The sequence below is a fragment of the Oryzias latipes genome, chromosome 12, assembly GCF_002234675.1.
Source record: "Oryzias latipes chromosome 12, ASM223467v1".
In the NCBI taxonomy this organism is placed as follows: domain Eukaryota; kingdom Metazoa; phylum Chordata; class Actinopteri; order Beloniformes; family Adrianichthyidae; genus Oryzias; species Oryzias latipes.
The window spans coordinates 4,472,485-4,491,945 of record NC_019870.2 but is presented as its reverse complement, the minus strand read 5'-3'; the positions used below and the strand labels follow the sequence as shown (position 1 = coordinate 4,491,945).

The 19,461-nt window shown below is 38.1% G+C and overlaps 1 protein-coding gene across 4 annotated transcripts in view; it reads left to right on the top strand.

Moving 5' to 3' along the window:
* erbin (erbb2 interacting protein) overlaps nt 1-19,461 on the top strand; it is a 64,769-nt gene that overhangs the window by 3,335 nt on the left and 41,973 nt on the right. For all 4 annotated transcript variants that reach the window (XM_023961205.1, XM_023961204.1, XM_023961203.1 and 1 more), the window contains exon 2: nt 7,729-7,788. The gene's annotated coding sequence lies outside the window, so the exon portion shown is untranslated. The remainder of the gene's footprint in view (nt 1-7,728; nt 7,789-19,461) is intronic.

Genomic DNA, 19,461 nt, shown 5'->3' with positions numbered 1-19,461 from the left:
AAATTGTTGATGATGCATTTTTTTCTCGTCACTCATGTCAGTGCGGGAATTTGCTTCTTGCGAAACATTTAGTTGTTACTATTTAGGGGTTCATTTTGATTTGCTTGAGTAATATATATATTTTTTTTTGGACAGAAAAGCTACTGTCATGTTACTCACAGATATTTAAACCGTTTTTGTTTTTTAACTGGTACTAATGGAGTCAGTGATTTTCTTGAAGGCTGCTGCACGTTGTGCTGTACACACTGTTCACTTTTCCCACGCCAAGCCAAGTGAAGATCACTGATTTTCTGCACTGTTTCCCACAGAAATTGTAATAAAAAAGCCTCTCTAATGATTCCCTTCTCTCTCCCCCCACACTTTTCTTTTGTGCTTTCCCGCTGGTGATGTTCCCTCTCCAGTTACTCCTTTCTCTCGACATACCTGCATGCTGCAATCCAAGAGGCGTGGTTGGTTTCTGCGTCTGCCTCTACTCTGTGGGATCTAGATGTTTGCCTGGTTACAACAATGCCAGGGGATTGACTGCCTATTTTTTTTCTTTAATTCTTCAAAATGAGGGGAGCTGATTCTGTTCTCCAGCCAGTGAGACGCTACATTAAAGCTCCAAAAATGACGGCTTTTACGTTTCAGTGTTGATATTTTTTTGCATTATATGATCCATTTAGAGCCGTTTTTCAATCCTTGTTTTCAGATTTTGCTGTTATTTTTTCAGCCCATAAACACTTCATCAAGCCTGAGCCGAAGCTAAACACGAAAGAACCGTTTGCATCAACGTGTCAGCGGCGGAAAACGCGTCAAACTTGTAGAGTGGGGCTGTCTAAAAATGCAGGATTTGGAAGTGTTTTAGTGTCGTCCCAGAAGCTTTTCGTTTTATGGTATGAAAAGTTTTGACTTATTTCTCATTTTTAGAACCCTGTTTTTCATCTTTTTTTTTTTTTTGGTTTTCTGCTCTCTGAAAAAAAGTGTGAGGGCTTTAATCATAGTCAATTCTGTGAGATAAAAGAGAAATCACTGCTGATAAGAAATCCCGCTCTTGTTGGTTTTCCCACAAATCAGCCGCTTTATTGAGCGTCCTTTATTGATTCTCCTTGTGTTGGTTTCCTCCTCCTCCTCCTTGGGGTTTCTCTAAAGCTCACAGAAGAATTAAAGACACTAAAGCACATTATTGTTGCAGACTTTAAACCCAAAGCTGCCCTCTTTTTGGAAAGGTTGAGAAGCAGAAACGTATGTTTGGCTGCAGCTTAGTTTCACCAAACTGAGTTTCGCTTAAGAGCAGGTTCAACACAAAGAAAAGCCAGAGTAAAGTGCAGAATCAGTTTTTCCACATAGTTCTCATACAGCAGCAAGTGCTGACAGCTTTCTATATGAAGATGCAATGTGAAGTGTGCTTTACCCCCTCAATGCAAAATGTGTGTATTGATTTGAAATGGTAAATCTTGATAGGAGCCAGAGACCAGTTCCAAGCTGGTGTACAGTTCTTAAAAGACCCGCTCCGATAAAACAAATAACAAAAGTGTTTTTGGTGATTTTAACATGATCTTGTGGTATTTTTCTGATGATGGAGGACACGTACAAACAAAATTAAGTATTTCTTTATTCAAATCATTGTAAATCATGAGTATGTTATTTTATTTGGACAAAACAATGCCGCTTGAAAGAACCTACCGGTATTTGTGACGTAGAAAATACGCTGGGCGGCCCACAAGCCCCCTGTTCCGCTCCGTTCTGATTCTATCTGTACACAGCTAGATCCATGAATGTCCTTGTTTTCCTCATCTGAGCGGACATCTGGCGGAAACCGGACGTCTGGCTGGCTCCAATATTGCCCGCCATTTTTGTTGCACTTGTAAGGTTAGCTTGGGGGTGAGAGGGGCTGTAAGCTCGCAATAGGGTGAGTAAACCATTGGTTCTCAGTTATGGGTAAAGGCAAGGGGGGTGGGGTTGCTCTATGCCAACTGTTCCACCTCAACTCAGAGGCGAATTTCAAATGAACTCCTGCCACTCTGCAGAAACTATGTCCTAGAAAACGACACAGGATTTTATGATTTTGGCTAAAAACAGCATAATAATAATTATAAGACCACCGGGAACACTTTCAAAATAGATCAAAAGATGACCCGCGTAAGTCTTTAAATATGAGCTGGAAAGTTTGGCTGTAAAACAAAGAAATAAAGATGAGTTTTTACACATGCAAATCCTTATTTAAAAAATTCAATCTAAATCGAAAACAAACCACCAATATTTATGGATAGTATAAAAATAATAATACCCTAGGTTGCACGCCACGACAAGAATATTTGCATAAGCAAGCTTAGAAGCAAAAACTGTTTGGCTGCAAAGAGTTCTCCAGAGCATGTAAAAGCTTGCCGCACAGAAAATATGGTTTCATTGTATGCAATGGCTGTATTACCCTTGCACGTATCATCATGTTGCAGAACAGTTTAGAGATTAGTAACTCAAGTATCACTAGATGGTGTCCAACTGTTGCTTTGATCGCACCAACAATATGAAGGTTTGCTTTTTTTTCTTCTTCCATGAATCAGACAGACTTATTTTCTGAGGCATTACCGGCGCTCCACATTAGTCGGCAAATGGAACGGCTCCGTGGTGGCAGTCTAACCATCTCTGCAAATTGTTGCAGTAATTGAGGCAGCTTGAGATCTGGAGCAGGCTATTCTCAGAGCGGGGACATCCTGAACCGATATTCATAATTTATGTCAGATTTCAATCCAACTGACCTAACTCGCTCCCTAAAAAAATACAAAAACGCCCAAACTCTCCTCCTCATTCAAAGCCAAATTGCTCTTGATGTAATTAAGTAGTAAACTCATCGAGTCTCATTTAATCCTTTGTCCTTCGTACAAAGTAAAGCTGAATCATTTTGTCACACGCCTGAACATTTTTAGATGTTTTTTTTTTACTAGCAGCTGATGCTGAGTAATGATACAAATATGGAGTGAGTTGCATATAAGGTGTGAAGAGTGACTCATAACAAGCTCGATGAGTGTGTGTTGGCCAATTTTCAGTATGTCATGCTGGTGTTTTGACGTGCAGCATTTTTCTGCGTCCTTTCACGATTGGTCTGCTCTTGTGACCCACTTACCAAAGCATCTGCCCATGCTTTGCTCCACCTCAGGGTTTTCAGTCCTCACAAATACAACTAAGAAATATATTTAGAAAAGTAGGAAAGCTAGTCTTAGTTTAGAACAGAACAGTTTCACAATGTTTTGCGTTATCTATTGGGGGGCAAAAAGGTTTCTTAGAAGGAAACGTAAGAAATCTTCTGTTGTAATATCCACAGAATTTTGCGGTTCCTCTGCTCGATTGTGTTACAAGATGTAGCTCACATAGTTTGCATTGTGTTCACACTTCTTTCAGCTAAAAGTTATGTTTTGTTTGGTTAAAAACACACAAAATAATGACAAAGCCGGGATCTTTTTCCTCCAAACATGAATAGTAGAGTTCTTGATAAAAAGTTCTATTTTGGTTCAATAAAGTGTCTGTATATGTTAACTGTTAATCTTGCTTGTTTGTAGGTGACCAAGCAAAATTTTAGCTGAAATTTTTTTTTTCTTATTGCCAGTTGCTTCAAGCATTTAAACCTGCAATTTTGGGTCTTTTAGACTTTTGTTCTTTGTGGAAAAAAAAGTACTTTTAATTTATTCAGTTATTGTTTGAAGTGCTGTTAATAAAAAGGGTTATCATATGTTTAGCGAACACAACACACACCCCTTGTGATTGGACGTCTTTTTGTTTGCATCACATGTACATAAAAAACAAAAGGCAATAGAGACACAACAGGAAGACAAACTGACAAAGTTAGCCGATTTTGTACCTTTTTAGTTTTTACCAATACAATTTTAGTGAAATAAATAATGTTAATTGAACTATTAACAGTCTTTGATGTTTGGGTTTTTCTGTCATGCAAACTATATATTCTCAAAAAAACTATTTGGTTTCTGGTTCCTGTTTTATATTCTTTAAATAGTTGTACCTCTTGAGTTACAGTAACAACATTCTTCCTCCCCAAAATAGACTTATAATAATGATTGTTGTTATCCTCATTCATTTTTTTTGTTTATTTAGTTGTTGTCGGAATCATATATGATTGTCTTGATTAAAAAAGAAGTAGGTTTTTAAAACAATTTTGTCCTATTTTACGAAAAGGGATGCAGACGTTTAGCCGTGCTCACAGGTTGAGGTTTAGAGAATCAGAGTAGGTCTATGTTGGCCTTCAATCACTGCAGTGGGCTGTGATTTGAACTGGCACAAGCCGTTCCCAACCTCGGTTACTGACCCCATTTCACTATTGCCGGCTCATGAAAGTCATGTGATCCGCTGCCGTTTCGGAGTGCTTTTCTCTCACATGTGTTACCTTTGGTCAAAAAGGTAAAGGTTCTTGTGTGACGCGTGACTTTAAAACACTTTGTTGTACAGTGAGAAGCAGACCAGGCTTCTCATGTCCTTTGTTGTCAATTTTAACTCCAAGTCAGATATAATTAATGTAGATTTTTAAGGGTGAATCAGTAGGGCACAGGCGAACAGATGGGACTGAACAAGAGTTCAAATATTAGTTTGTTATGGAGTCACGAGCCTTGTCATGTCAAATAACGGCAGTATTACCATGGTAAACAAAACAAACAGCACTGTTTATTACTTTGTGAAATCTGTGTTATTGACATCCTTATCAATAGTTGTAAAGGTTGATTCAAGTTTTACTCAGAAAGTGAAATGATTTTTTTTTTTTTTTTTTTTTTGATTTTGTTATGTTCTTTGGGAGCTAAAACAACCACTGACATTGCTAATTCAATAAAATATTTATATTGTATTTGTTCATTTGAAAGTCTAATTCAATGTTTGGTTTGTGATCTAAAAAAAAAAATTCGTAAAATGCATTGACGTTTCAGAGTTAATGGAAACACCTTTAAGGTGAATTCCCTCCAAAATATTTCATAATGAGAGAAAATGACAGACTGCAAAGAAAGACGATGTATGTAGTGAAACTGCCCCAACACGAAACTGAATCTTGTTCATTTTCATGTCGCCATATGGCGGAAAGAACTTTGCTTTGGCTATGGACAATATCACAAATGGAAATGATGAGAATAAAGGCACCCAAGAGGAAGTAGGGCAGCAACTAATGAGAGTCTGTACAGTCCAGTGTGTTTGCAGCTGATTTGCGTGTGTTGGGAAGAAGTGAAAGGATCTGCTCTATTCTGTCGCTCCCCTTTTGCCTCCTCTTTCTCTCATTCTCCCCTGTTGTATAGATCTATTGTGATCATTGAGGGCAGAGGAGGAGTGATCCTGTCTTTTTTGCTGCTTTGTTTCTTGCATTTGCTGGAAAAACTAACACTTATCCAGATATTCAGTGACAAAACTGGTGTGCTGTCTTCCATTCTCTTCCTTATTTTTTGGCTTGTTGTTCAAGATTGGTTTAAGGTGATGTGTTGAGAAAGTGGCAGGTTTTTGCTTCAATTGCTCACCTTTTGTCTTGTAGTATCCGTTTTGGTGTATTTTTTATTGTCTAGGTTGTTGAAAGGGAATTTCTAGGTTTTTTTTGTTTGTGTGTCATTGCAGGAACGTTTCTATCTCAGTATCTCCAGAAAAGATTGATAAACTCTTATCTTGCAACTCGAGTGAAAGAATCAATTTCTTTGTAAACAATTGCTCCCACATTTTTTAACAAGGTTAAGGCGTTACTTGACTTGACACAGGAAATGTGTCAAATAGGTTGCCCTTAATATAACCCCTTTTTACAGCACTGTTAAATGCAGGTCTGAGTGCGCCTTTGTCTAGTAGTCTCTTGCAAAGACAGATGGACAGTGTGGCAAAGTATTTGTACTAAAGATGTCTTTAAATAAGGTACTACAGAAATATAATAATAATAATAATAATATGATAATGGATTAGATTTATTGCACTTTTCCAGACGCTCAAAGCGCTTACAATGTGTCCAATTCATTATTCACTCCTCATTTATACTTGGTGATGACAGAGGCATCATGGCTGAAGGTCCACTCCTACGGTCCCTCTGAGCATCACCAGGACATTCATACACCAATGGAGCCACAGTGGAGGCTGGGAGGGTGAAGTGTCTTGCCCAGTTGACTGGGTGGAACGGGGATCGAACCTTCGACCCTTGGATCATTGGACATCCTCCTCAACCGCCTGAGCCACTGCCGTAGATACTACAATTTTACATTCTACAACGTTTACATTTCTGCAACGTTGCTTCTTCTATCAGCCACTAGATCTGCCAGGCCTTGAACCTAAAGCACCACTATACCATTCTTGAGTTTTGGATCGGTGCTGTTGCACAGCTCTGCAAGTAGACTAGTACCCAGAACGGCACCAGATCACCAGAAGAGGAGTTCTTGGACTCTGGCACGGCCCAACTGGCGTGCTGTGAGTAAGTTCTTAGTGTACTCTGATGCAGTTCACGTTAGTGTGAAAGCAAAAAGACCTGTCAGAGTAGAAAGAAATGGACAAGAGGTGATAAAGTCCTAACCATTGTGCATTACAGAAATCTTTTTATTGTCATTGCTGCACAAAGTTTGACTGTTCTGGGGAAGAAACTGTTCTTGAGTCTGTTGTTGCGAGCCTTGCGAGATCTGTACCGGTGGCCTGAAGGCAGCAGTTGAAACAGGTGGTGGTTGGGATGGAGGGAGTCCTTGGTTTGTGTTAAGCTATTCTCATATAGCGAGAACTGGCGATGTCCTCTAGGCTGGGCAGAGAGGAGCCGGTGATCTTCTGGGCCGAGTCGATCACCTTCTCCAGCGCTCGAGCATCCTGTGTACCACACTGATGCAGTACGTTTGAATGCTCTCTATGGTGGCTCTGTAGAAAGTCACCTGCAGCTTCTTCTCCAGGTTGATCCTCCTGAGTATTCTCAGGAAGGTTTATCCTCGATACGTTGGAAAATGTCTTGTGGTGTACTGAGGGAGTGCTGTTCCTTATAAATATTTGTTAGTGAGAGGACTCACCAGTTCTCTCTGTCTGTCCTTACCAATACTGCCTCCAAATGAGCTGCTGTTGGAGCTGCATCATTTATCAGTCAGTGTGGCAATTGCCAATCTTTGGTTTTATTCTGTTGTGTGTAACCCTTGTGCTATCCTAGGCACTTTAACTAGACAGTGCTCTGAACCTTTTTTCTTCAATGATTTGTGATGGATTACATGAAATCTTTCCACCTTTATTCACCTTTGTCATGGTAGGGAGAACACATCAATGCAAGGGTGGGGTCATCTGAGACAGCACAAGGGTTAAAAGCAAACGAACCGATTGAAAGTTTGAAGGTTATCAGCATTCTTCTGCCATTTTAACAGTTTGTTTAGCTTTTTATTTGTTTTTATTTTTTATTTGTAAAAAACTGGATGTACACATGGATGTAATTACAGTATGTTAATAGTACTAAGAATATCTTTATTACTTTAGAAATTCTTTTAATAACAGCTTTCAGGAATGAGCTGCAGTTCCACAAAGTAGAACTCAACTCCGTGTCTTTGATTGATAACATAGGTGTCTCATAAACCAGAAAAGGATGGTTATTAATACTACAAAACCTCTGTATGGCAATGTTTAAGATGGCTGACAGAAGATTAAAGAACTTTGTAATGCTACACTGCATTCTTTATACACATTCACACACATGTATTTAAATTGAGAAAACTACAATTGAGATTTTAACTATTAAGGTTCTAACCTAGTGTTTTCTTTTTGTTTTTTTAGATAAAGTTTGTTGGATCTACCATCCACTGGAATCCTGGCACTTAAGTCATAAATGACAAGGTATGTAAAGCAAATATTCACTTAAGTTGAGGTTGTTTTTTTTATTGCATCACAAGTTTTTATTTTCTACTCAATCCAGCTGTGTCTTTGGTATACAGTCCACATCAGTGCCTTAATTCTATTACACTGTATTAATCCCTTTCAGAGAAAGTAAACCATCCTAATTATCAGAAAAGGTCTAAACTGTTTTAAGTATAAGGCTTTTTATAAAGCTTTTGTGACTTTAAATATATTTACCACATAGCTTCCTGTAGTAGCCCTGGCCTTTATTCAAAAATGTATTTGGACGGCCTAGTGTTTAAAAGAGACCGACAATCTTTTTAAAACTCTTTAAAAAGCTCGTTGGAGACTAGCTATTATATGCCTCCCAAACAGAATGTGCAAGCAGGGTACACAGTAAAACACGGTAGGGTAGTGTATTTATTGCCACATGTTCAAAAACAATTTAACAATGGTGACCTTGTATACAGTATTACCGTAAGAAGGAGAAACGGCTACAACAGGCGACTACTGAACTTTCTTGCCAAAGATGCCACCAGCACTGGCCTGCGCCAGTCTGATTTCGCATTAAAGTACCCATCAGCCCAGCACGTCGCCCTGTGGAACTTATGACATTAGATCAGTTAAGACACAATAGAGTACGGTGCCTTATATCTCCTAAAAGCAGTCCCGACTTTTAGTTAAAAAACTATTTGGGCGTTAAAAAACATAGCTTTTATTAGAGATCTAGAGTTTATTCAAACCTGGCATTAATTGGAAATGTGCATCAATAAGAGATGGGCTACTACTAGAAGATATTGGGTGTTAAAGATTAGCATAGTGAACTTAAGGAGGCTCCACTTTGCTTTCCAAAAAGCTACACTTGATAAATAAGATCTGCATTTCATCTGCAGTAAATTACCAAAAATACTTTATCCCAGATCCTTTGTAGCTCAGTTTTATCTACTGCAGCCCTACTCCTTCATCTTATATACGTCTGTCCCAATTTTTTTTTTTTACCAGTGATGTTTTTTGTGGCAAAATCTGGAATTGTTCAAGAGGAAATCTAGTGTCTCTGTGACATTAGGTTCCATTGTTCATTCATAGAAACTCAATTCTTAAAGGGCCTATATCATGCAAAAATATCTGTTTAAACGTATTATAATATTAATTCCACATTATAAAAACAACCCCAAAGTGGAATTTTGATTCTTTCACACATTTCTGAGTATTCTTTTAAAAACCTGCACTCCAAGCACCATCACCTCCCAATCCACAAAAATGAGTGGATTCTCACATTGTGAAATTACAAAGTGAGGAACAGCCCCTTCCAAGAAGAGTCTGAGGTGCCAGCACCGCCCCCAGGCTAATAGACTCATCCAAGTTCTCCATGGAGCTAGTGGTGATCAGCTAAACACTTTCATTTTTTATGCATAATCTGCACATCCACTTATGCAAAAGTTCAGAAATTATTAGTTCTCGTGGGCGAAATGCAGACACACTATAGGTCTTCATAGGTGGCACCCACAAGGAGTGAAAGGCGGAGCCTCAGAGATACTCATTTTACTCTCAGGTAGGAAAAGAGCTCACAAAAATAACTAATATTTCATTAAAAAGTCGTTCCTTAGTGTGCCAAAGGTAATATATTATCATATCTATGGATATAGTTTCCTCTGAAAGGCTTAAGAATACAAGCCCTTTAGGCTCCAATAAGCTCTGAAAATTGGTATTTGGCAGCTGTTTCTGTAGATTATTGGCAGTTTTAGAACACGCTTGCTTTTCTATGCATTTTTGTTTATTTTTTCTGATGCACAGGACTGTATTCGCTGGAGATTTTTTCCGCAGTAGCTGAAAGAGGCTTCTGTTGTTGTGTATTTGCATTCTAGTCATGATGGCTTTTGCTTTCAAGCCTGTGGCATTTCTCTTTTGTCCTGATGGTAACATTTTCCTGTTTGACTGCATTGCCTTGAACTTTTAGCCTTTGCATGAAATGCTCCCACAGTGTTCATCTAAATTTCAATTCAGACCTGCATTGAAGTTAGCAATCGTCCTCATGTTCATAATAGAATCGCCACATTAGACGAAGCAAAAGATGATGGACTTCCGCATTATTATGATGGAGCTTTTGAATGTGCGCACATGTTCGGCTTTGATAATTGAACGTGTCCTGCCCTGGCCTGATATAAACTTTCAGTTTAGTATTACATACTTGATTTAGCTTGTCTAGAAGAGCAAAAACATTGATTATTTTCATGAGAGTTCATTTTTAACAGCCCTGACCATATTTGAAACCTTGTTAAACTTTAAAAAAGTAAGTAGATTACACATTTACTTGTTTGCCTCTAGAAACTGGTTGTTTTCTTATATTTTCAGAAAGTTAAGGCAACTTCCATGTTGTTTCTGAGTCCATGACTTGTGCTCTCAAGGCCAAACATATAAAAATTCCATTAGTTTGTGATATTGTCCAAACTCTCTCCAGCCAGGCCCTTTTTTTCAGCCTCTCAGAGAACAATGATTAATTGAAATATGAACTCCACTGATGGCAACATTTTTTGCAAGAGCTTAACCTTGGGAACTTATTTGGCAGAACTCAAAGGATTCATAGTTTCATTCTGGGCTTCAAAAGGAGAGAAAATGAGCGTAACAGCTGTAACTAGTCGTCTGCAGAGTGGGTGTTATGCCATATCTTTTTGAAGCATCTTTATGCGTCGTCACACATATGTTTATCCTTTTACGCCACCTTGCTGTACTTGAATCATCACAATGTTCAATACGATCAAGTGCTTGTTTTAAGGCTTCAACCAGCAACTTTTTTTTAATATAACAGGAGACATTTGTCAACATCTAGGAAAAAAATGGAAGAACAAGCCAAGTGGAGTTTTTTCAGTCTTCACGGTGCAGTTACAATTGGTCAAAGCAATGTTTTCATTATTTCTTGTTGTGAAGGTCAAGAATTTTATTTTGTGACAATTTGTGATAGCAAACGACCTCAAATCTTTAATTAATGCATCCAAAACATTCACCCTTATAGTATCATTTACTTCTCTTTGTTCCAATATCATAGTTTTTTATTTGTCTGCTACTGTTGAGTTTCATTTAACGACTTGACGTCTTAATGAGGGGAAACGTCAACCGTTTCAGTTATCTGCAAGATAAACATTGCAAAAATGTCATGTTTGCTCATGGATGCATGAGTTTTGACCCAAATGTGTCTCACCTGGTTATTGAGACTCTGCTAATTGATTCCCCCTGTCTTTCTGACTTATGTGGACAAATGCACAAAATAAACGAGCAGATGCCTTGAACAGTGCCTGTTTACTGGGAAAGATGCACATTTTAGATCCAGTTATTAAAAGTTTCCTTTTTAATGATTTGCATACTTTATTGTGATCAGGATTTCAGGATTACAAAAGTCATGTGGTTTATGTGTGAAACGCTGATTTGGTTTCTTTCATTCTTGAGGATAGGCCATGGTCATAAGCAGAATTATTTTAAGATCATTGTAAGATGAATGAGTTCAAAACATCAAAAAGCCTTGTTATATTTTTACTAAATTTGGCAGCCTTCAAACTACCCCAACTCTTCAACCATTTACGTAATTAACATAATTCCAACAGATTCTGAAGCTGAGAAAATAAGCTTTGGGCTGATTATGCTGCTTTTCTACACTTCAAATTATTTTAATTGCATAAACGATTGAAGGGCATCCCACTTTATTTCAAGATGTTTTCTTTAAGATGAAAACGGTCATGTTTCCAGCCCCCCCCCAGCTTGTTTTCTGGAAATGGCAAATTAAAATCTCGTTATATCAAGAAAACCAGAATGGCTCTGTTCCTTAAAAAAACGCGTCAAAACAAAACAGCCCTGCATGAACGTAAAACGATAATCTATGGTGACATTGTACTCTAAAAATCCTTATTACTTTAGCGAGGCGTAAATTGTGTTAATGGTGTCGGCCATAAATAGCTTTCAAAATAGCCGTCCATTTGACAAGAAGATTAACAACATTCAGTGATCTCCGATGTAAAACAAAATGTTTCTGTTCTTAAAGTTTTTATCTGGGAAATACATCCTTTGTTTCCTTAAAATAACGACTTATAAATGTATAATCTCTGGAAAAAAAGCTTCAAGAAAAAATATTGACAGAGATTACCTTTGCTGTCTTTTGTATTTAACTTGACCTTATATTTAACTATAAACAAACAGAAATGAAGCGACATAGTAAAAGTACAGATCTGGGGTTAAAATATTATGTTTTAAGACTCTTAAATTCAACGTGAATCAACATTTTCCTCTAATTTTTCCTTTAAAGCTATTACTCTTCCCTTTTGGTACATTTAAGAATTAGTATCTTAGAAACAGAATAGAAACGCATTAAAGAAATTAAAGTGCTAATTCCAGCTGTCTGTTGTTCTTTATGTATTTCTAATCCAAAAAATGTTGTTTTCTTTGTAGAACAGGGGACATTGTCTTGTTTTCATAGGGAGCTGCTCGGGTCGGCTGTAGTTTAGCTGCTATGCTGTTTTATAAATAATAGGAGGCTTTTTTTCCAAACTGAATAAACATTTAAAATGTGAAATTACTTTAAAGTTTTAAGTAATTATTAATTGATAGAAAGATGTGATCACCAGTCATTGATAATTTACTGGATCTCATTTCCTTAAGGAGGTAATGAAGGAGATTTAACGGTAGACTAGAATTAAGGAATTTCCCTTTTCTTTACCTGGTTTGGTGTTTATGCATAAATGTAGCTGGCCTTCAAAAATGTCTCATTTGATGTGAACTAAATAATGTCTAAGCTTTTAATCCTTTGCAGCTGGTAAACAAATGGGGTTAAAAGTGGCACCCAGCAGGATAGATGGGATGTTTGAGGTAGTCTAAAGTTAAAGTTGTTTAATTTAAGGTCAACATTTGTATTTCAATTGGTACAACTTGTTTTCCATTATTTTCAGTTGCAGAGAACAGTTTTAAAAAGCTAACGTTTATCCTGTAAATCAGTCTGACAGCCATGGTGAGCTTCCCCAACAGACGAGCCTGAAGTTGAACGTCTCTGCAGAACTGTTGTAAGTCTTCATTTAGCCAGGAAGTGGTTTTCAGAGACAAAAGCAGGTACGTCAGATTGAGACTGAGGTTTTGATCAGGAAGCTTGCATAATTCACCTTGACGCCATCCGAGTCGGGGCTCATATTGGCTACTAAATTGAACGGTGCTGTTATTTACGGCCTTTTCCTCTGGTTTGTCGGTGAATTCTTCTGCATCATTCACTTGTTGTCTTTATAAATCACATTCAGAAACACCTTTTATGGCTTATTGGCTTTGATCTTATCTTCCTCTATCAATACTTATACTTCACAGCTCAGATTAATTCTCAAGAATCTTTACAAACCTGGAGGCTCGTCAAACGTTTTTTGTTTAATCACTAACCGGATGTTTAGTGACTCACCAGAGACTTTTTTTATTTGTGTTACCACGTTTGCCTTTAGGTGATCCATCATGTTTCTAACATTAAGAGCAAAGCCTAAACTAATTAACTTAAAACAAGGCTGCATTAACTTGCTTCTACGTCTAAAGACAACATGGGAATTATTCATTAGAGTAATTATTTCGGGCATCTTAAACAGGAGTGAACCGAGCATGTCCTTGATTCAGATCATCAATCCCCTCTTCTCTGAACCAAATTGATTGTGTCCTTCAGTCACAATGTTGTAGAATTAACCTTTATCACATTTTTAAAGACATTTAATGGTAGTTTTACCATTTTTGCTCAACAAATGACTTTGTAGCATATGTTTTTATCTGTCACCTTAAATAGACAAGAAACAAAGATGTCAGCAAAATCCAAGCTTCTGCTCTCAGCAGACAGATGAGCGCACAGCTAGTGATGTAAATTTACCCTGGATTCTGACATTCTGACCACATTTCTTTTTGACAAAAGTTCACCTCCTGTGTGCAGACACTGCATGTCTCACTACAGCAAAGTTATCACGCAACGCATCAACACCTCTTAGAGGGACAAACCACAACTTTTTCCATGCCAGACTCTTAACTTTTCACTTTTTGCTCACTTTATATTGTTTATTTTCACCTTCATTTATTCTGCAAAAGCACTATTTTTCATTACAGATTAAGAATGTGTTTGATTTAAGTGATTATAGTGCAGATGAACAGAAAAAAATCTTTTTTGGTCAGAATTTCTTAGAAAAGGCATCAGGTCTCATGTATCAGACTACTACACATACTGTGTAACCACATTTTTCAATCAAAGCAACAGTTCTTGTTATGGGTCTTTAAGGATAGTTAAATTTATGAATATTTATAAATTATTTGTGTAGGTAACATCCAAAAATCAAGCCCGTTTGAAATGTGAACTGCTCTGAATGAAGGGTTTTTATTTAGAGTCTGTGTTGAGAAAAGGAAACCGGGAAGATGCTGTAAAAAAAAAAAAAAAAAAAAAAAAAAGCGGTTGGATGCAGATCGGATTACTTGCCCTCATTTCACCACATAGCCAAAGAAAACAGTGTTGGGTTTGTTTTAAATCGCACCAGACCACTGAGACCAGAGCTCACTGGTGAGAACAAAACTGGAACATCAGGTTCCGCTCCGCTACACTCCCTGTTAGTGATACTAAAAACAGGCTGGTCTTGCTACCTGATTCAGCTCTGTTTCCAGCCGGCATTACTTGACTATTTTCAGGAAAAACCTTTTTTTTTTTCGGTTTTTTTTTATGGGAATCTCTATTTTTAGGCGAAACAAATGCATTTGGCTGCTTGCAGTTGTAACAAAAAAAAAGTGTGTATGTCAGCCATTGTGTTTCCTGTATAAACATGGCTCTGAGTGGCTTTGCTTCTGTTCTGTTGTTTTAACCCAATATCCCTCTGTATTATTAAAAAGTAGAACTGCTTGTGTTGTGCCAGCTGGAGTGGCCAATGATGCTGCTCAAGCTTTCTCTCCCTCAGAAAAGGTTTCTACCTTATGACTGCAATAAAATTTCACTGCAACCCAGCTTTAATAACAAAAAAAAACATATTCAGGGGAAAAGTAATTATTATATATCCAGAAAAGTTCACATTTGTTTCATTGGATGTTTCAGGGTTGATTATTTTTAGTAAAGCACTAAATTAAATACTAAAAAAAATTTGGTCTGTGAGTGGACAAAAATCATCAAAATAAACAAAAGTCTGAGTGACTCAAAATGGCTTGAAAATTGTAGTTTTTTTTGTTTTGTTTTTTACATCTAGCTATTGCATACAATTTAGAAGTATATACATTAAATTAATTAAATCACACTATCTGTGACACACCTAGGTGTGTGAAATTTGTTCTCCACGTTTGACCCAACCCCTGGGGGAGACACAGCCACGCTCAGGTGGATTTAACCCCCCCTATCCAACCCCTTAATGCTGAGTGCCAAGCAGGGAGGCATTGGGTCCCATTTTTCTTTAAAGTTTTTGGTATGAAGTGGTTCAAACCCACAACCTTCCAGTCTAAGGGCGGACACTCTAACCACAAGGCCACTGAGCTGGTAGTTAAGGATTTCATTTTTGCAATCCTGCTTTTCATTTTCCATGTTTAGCCAATACTTATAATTAATAATCAAAATAAGAACCTTTGATTTTTTATATTGCAAAGATTTATGCCAAGTCTGATCTCAAAAATCCACCTTTTTGTCATGATTGTGCTCCAGTGCTTCCCTTTTTAACTCCTTAATAGTGGAACTCGACATGTTCTCCTTCTATCAGTTTCCTTGTGCTGGATTGTTCTCCTGCTCATACGTTTGGATTTTGACCCATTTCTCCACCATGACCTGACCATATTACTGGTAGTTATTCAGACTTAGTTTTCTGTGTTTGGATCTGGAATCATTTTATGGATTGATTTTGTTTGGATTTCTACGGATGGATTATCTTGGACTATTTAAGGAGCGCCAAGCGACACCACCTGTTCCTCAGTAGAAACCACCGGACTTAAGAACCAGCAGCCGCCAGCTCTCATTACTTTCCTCTGCATTCAGTCAGCTTCCTGCTTCTACCCTTAGGCCACCTGTTGTCCTTCACCCATCACTCCTTATCTAGCATATGCAGCATTTCAGTCCCCCTTCTGCTCCTGATCTTGCCCAGACTGCTCTCTGCTTGCTGGAAGAACCCCTGAAAAGTCCCAGACTCACTGTTTTGATTAATTACATTTTTGAGCCAAGAACACACTTCTTTTCTTTTTGAGCATCCTGTCATTTCAGGTTCCAGACAAACGGAACACTTTTGGTGAATTACCAAAAACTAAATCGGCGCTAAAGCAGTTCCGTTCCAAATAAGGTCAATTTAATCAATTTTGAGAAGACTCAAGTCATTATACTCTAGATTATTCAGTGTTTAGTGAATTTAATGACATTTTCTTCTTTCTTCACACAGAGGAAACTAAGAGGGCACTGGTGTGTCTTTTTCTTCCTCCATTGTTGTTGTTGCCATAATCTGTAATTTAAAATTTCTGCTGCAGCCCACCAATCCTTTTACAGGCCACACAATCCGGATCAAAATCTGTTCTCATAAACCACGAGCCATTGCGTCCTAATCCCATTCTGGCATATCAACCAGATGAGTCCTATAAATAAAGCAAGCTGTCAAAGGATGTGCTTGTTTCAGTGACTTACAGACCTCAACGGTAACATGCGTCCTTACAAAGACTGTTCATTTATTTGGTTATAAATAATTTTGCTGTGTCAGCCATAAATCTAAAGCTAAAAATGTCCTAAAAACCCAAAATGAGAGGTGAACTGGGGATTTAATGTTTTCTTTTTATTATTTAAGTCAAGCATCTTTGATTCAAAGTTTTACTTTATTTAGCTTGGGAGTTAAGTGGCAAATGTAGTTCATATCCAAATTCAACTGTTTATTATTTTGAGTTGCCTTTTGGTCAAAGTTAATGTCTCATTCTCTGCATTTGACCCATCCCGTGAGGGAACGGTGGGACACAGCCGTGCTCGGGAACCTTTGATAGTTTAGCCCCCCAATCCAACCCCTTAATGCTGAGTGTCAAGAAGGGAGGCTTTGGGAACCATTTTTAGAGTCTTTGGTATGACTAGTCCATAGATTTGAACCTACTTTACCGTTAGGCCACTGAGTTTGTTTCCTGTTACTCTGTTTAAAAACTCAATACCACATACTTAAACAGTTTTAATGCAGTTTTACAAATTTAGCATCTAAAAAAATGACACGCATAACCTTTTTTTTAATCTAAAATAACAACCTTGGGAGGCTTTTGTGGCTTGCTCCTGGTTGTCATGGTTACATACTTTGTTCCATTTGCCTCACCAGTGCATTTCTAATTTCACCTCTTAAATTCTTCTATCACATAGTTTTGTTGTGCACTTTTTTATTGACCCTGCATGGCTTTCTGGTAAATAACTTGTCAAATTGTTAATGTTGATGTGTATAAGTATTTATTTAAAAAAACAACTGTCAATACTTGTAAATAAACAATAATATCTCATAAGGTCATATTTTGGGATTGCAATTTACTGTTATTTTGTAGAAGGAACTGGTCAAAACATTGTTGCTTTTTCAGGGGGTAAAAAGGATCCCTTGGTTGGCTTAATGGAGAATCAAAATCCTGGCGATTCTGATGTTAAAGGGCTTGTTCTACCCTTGACCATAACTTCTCTGACCCAGGAGACGCTTGCGTTGCAGAGATTTGAAAAAGGAAACTGGTTTTCTGGCTGAGGAGGAGAATGAAGTGGAATCTGAGTGGCTCGCCCTCTGGACTATTTCATTCACTGTCGTACGAGAGAAGCTGCAAGGTTCATTGCTAGGCTGCAGCAGAGTCACATGCTTGCAATTCTCACAATCCCACACATTTAAAAAAAATGTATGAACAAGTAAAGCCTCTGTTTCAGTGTACTCATCCTGTTCTTGAGCAAGAAAACTTTGTGTAATGTAGACCAATATGCCTTAGGGTTCATGAGTGTCTTTATTTAAATAAAATATTTGTCATTTTAGAGAAAATTCCTCTGTGCCCAAAGTGTACTGTTGTATAACAGACTGTGGGAATGTGAAGAACAGCTGATTCTCAATGTTCACTAATAAGCTTAATCGTCTGCCATCAGCTGTTCAGGGTAAAAAGAATATATGTTTATCTTGGTCCTCTGGTTGTTTTAAGGAGCTTTAGAAGTTTTTTTGTGAATGAAGTATACTTTATGAATTCTAAATTGTAATTTTATGTTTGATTCTGTCTGAACTTCATTAATATTAGGGTTTCAATGGAAGAGCTTTGTTGAGTTTCACTTTTGGCATACTTTACTTTTGTTGGTCGCGTGATTTCTATCACGTCTGTCGTGTGTGCTGCTGGTTTTTGGGTTGTCCCGGCCTATGGAAGGTCGTAGAGAGGAGCGGCCAAATCTGAAGGGGAGCGCAGGTGTGTCTTCCAGTTTCCTTTAGGCTCATATGGCCGCCTTAAGGGACTTTATCAAAATTTAATGTACAGTGCCACACTCTACAGTCGTTATATGGTGCAAGTAATGGGTACTTACTGACCACGTGCAAATACTGCATGCACGGGGTGTGCACGTGGTACGTAAGTGCCCATAGGACACCCACGCAAATTAACAGTCCGCTGCGCACAAGGAGCCCGTTCTTATCCTGTGAACATCGCTGACGGGCCCCTTGTGCAGTCTGCACAAATCAGACTCCATATGAAATGCCTGGATCCTAGCAATATTACCCCTTTGTGTTGTATGAGTGTTTGCTACAACCTGTTACCTCCAGGATTCCCATAGAAAAATTATGCTTGAACATTTGTGGGCTCACTGAGCGATCTTCAAGCTTGCTAATCCATGTGGGACACCTGCCCGTTCAGTACAGGTTTGCCGATTTCTAGCCCACCGACTCCCTGTATCCATGTATCCTGTATCCATGAGGACAGTTGTGCATACCGCTTTAGATGCATAATATTTGCCCAAGTTTCTTTGTCTAGAAATTAAGTCAGATTAAAAATCAGTGTTTTACGAAAACATTTTAAGGATTAAAAGCAAACTTTTGCTGTTTCGATTCCCGTATGAACAACACTGCTCGTCTGTTGCTCCCAATGTTTGTGTTTATGTGTTTAACCCTTTAGTTGTTATAATGTTTTTAACTTTTAATGTACAGCGCCTTTTTTGAATGCGGTCCAGTTAAGTCACCATATAAATAAACAAGCACTTAATAGAATAAAAAAAATTGTATTTTAGATATCAGGTTTGAGAGTGGGTTTGTCCCATAGAGTGTATAATCAATGGACGAATCGAGGTGTGACGTCACCCAAAGAAAACGTTTTACCTCCGGCTCTCGCGGAATAAGGCAAAATTCCACACCATTGCTTCCTGATAGGGGTGCCACCGTGTTGCAACCAATCGACAGTTATTGGTCCGAGTCAATCTGAGTCATCATATTTATGGCAATGGTGACAGTTGTTCCCCTAGATACGATGACTAAGAGCGACTTGGACCAATCAGTGTCGACTGGTTTCAACGTGGCGGTGCCCGTATCAGGAAGCCTTGGCACTTCCTATTTGGGAACACGAACGGGAGGGCTTGAGCTGTCCATTGTTTTTACAGTCAATGGTTTTTCCCAAAAACAACATTTTAGTGTCGTTCACTTCTTAATCAAAGTTAATTTAACACTAAGTTGTGCCACGTTTTCAATCTGGCTGAAATCCGAACTGAACATC